The sequence below is a fragment of the Nannospalax galili genome, unplaced genomic scaffold (assembly GCF_000622305.1).
Source record: "Nannospalax galili isolate Female #2095 unplaced genomic scaffold, S.galili_v1.0 scaffold816, whole genome shotgun sequence".
Lineage (NCBI taxonomy): Eukaryota > Metazoa > Chordata > Mammalia > Rodentia > Spalacidae > Nannospalax > Nannospalax galili.
Window position 1 is genome coordinate 603,133 of NW_008338116.1, and position 1,911 is coordinate 605,043.

The 1,911-nt window shown below is 36.3% G+C and overlaps 1 protein-coding gene across 12 annotated transcripts in view; it reads left to right on the top strand.

The window, feature by feature from the left end:
- Ralgapa1 (Ral GTPase activating protein catalytic alpha subunit 1) overlaps positions 1-1,911 on the top strand; it is a 276,016-nt gene that overhangs the window by 141,359 nt on the left and 132,746 nt on the right. The window lies entirely within an intron of this gene.

Below are 1,911 nucleotides of genomic sequence, written 5' to 3' on the forward strand. Positions count from 1 at the left end.
AGAGAGGGGGGGAAAGTAAGGGAGGCGGCAGCGGTGGCAAAAAAAAAAAAAAAAAAAAAAAAAAAAAAAAGTTAGATTTTTGTCCTAAGGAAGGTAAGGAGTCACATGATCAAACGTGTTCTTTGGGAAGATCGCTTTCTGACTATCCTATTAGAAAAAAACTAAGGAGATATAGAAAAAAAAAGCTTGTATACCATTTTAAAACATGCATAGCAGTTTAACATAAATTATTTTACTTATGTGTCGTAAATGACTGACAGTGGATGAAAAATAACTCTGTTTAACATGGTAAGGTTACCATAAAATATCATTTGATATAAAAAATATCATTTGATAACATTTGCTATCCATAAAATATCAGTTGAATTAGAAGGTCAGGGGGCTTATTGGGACTGAAATTTGTTAAACTGGGAGATAGTTTTAGGTAGTATTTTTAAAGCCTGAAATTGGATACAGTCACCTGCAGGAAATGTGCAAAGAAGAGAAGACTGTATTCCTAGCTACTTTTGTAATCTTGTTTCTATGATTCGTTGACAACAGTCATTGCTATGGCTTACCTCGCCTACATATCAAGTTTGAGGCTAACTTGATCTAATGAGAAGAGACCCTGTCTAAGACAAAACAGAACAACACAAAACAAAAACCTAGGGCTAGCATCATGGCTCCACAGCTAAAAGTACTTGCCACAAAAGTTTGAGGACCTGAGTTCAATCACTCATGGTAGAGGGACAGAACAGACTACCAAAAGTTGTCCTCTGACCTCCGCATACATGCCATGCACATGCACCTGCACTCACACACACGTATACTATGAATAATAAACAAAATTAAATTTGAAAAACTAAATGTATGCTTGTTAAATAAAATTATGTAGAATTTTTGTGATGAATTTGATGATTTCATGGGAAAAATATATTAATTCCTCAAAGGTTAGCAGTATTTGTATAGTGGAGTGAGGGAGGGTATTCCAGGCAGAGATAAGCAGGCTTAAGTAAGATGTGTTCAGAAAATGATAAGTAATCTTTTACTGTGAGGCTAATGTCAAGAATATAGTGAGTAGAAGAACAAAGAGGTTGTCACCCAGAGCTTGGTCTACACAAGAATACTAGTTGCTATGATCTGGTCGCATATTTGCAATAAAGAATCTCAGACCCCATCCCGGAGGTACTGAATCAGAACCTACATTTTAATTAGATCACAGATCATAGATGATGAGTTAAAAATCAAGAAGCACTGTTTTCAGGTACATCTTGGCAAGTTTCAATGCCACAGATTCGGTTATAGTGCTATACTGTCTTAACAAATTCTTTAAAATATGAGAGCGATAACTCAGTCTGTGCCTGGAGAATGTTAAATACACATATCACTCTTAGAGTATTTTAATGGAAGATAGACCAGAGATAGTATACAAGCTACAAGGTCATAGTATTTATTTTCAGTGTACCCACCTATTCATCTCTTGGAGACTGGCAAAAGGTGATAGAACTGAGAGAAGACTAATATACAAGTTACTGCCACTTTTTATTAATTTACTATGAAAACTTATTTTTCAGTGGATCTGTTATTCCACATACAAACCATATTTCTTGCAACTTTTCTCGGAATCCTGCAGAATTAAGCCCTAATGCCTTTGATGTGACAAACTTTTACTACATCAAGATTTTTTTTTATGTAACAGCATCCTTTGGTAGTACAGAAAATAGCCACTTTCAATGTTCTCCCATCCATATGATGAATATTACTGAGGAAGGCTGCATAGAAAGCAAGTCACTGTAGAAAGCAAGCCTGGCATATCTCCCCTGTAAGACTAAAGACAGTCTTCCTCTGGATGGTGTTAAAAACTGTTCTGTCCTCCGCGGGCATTGCATGACACGGGTGCGCTCACATACATGCAGGCAATACACTCACACA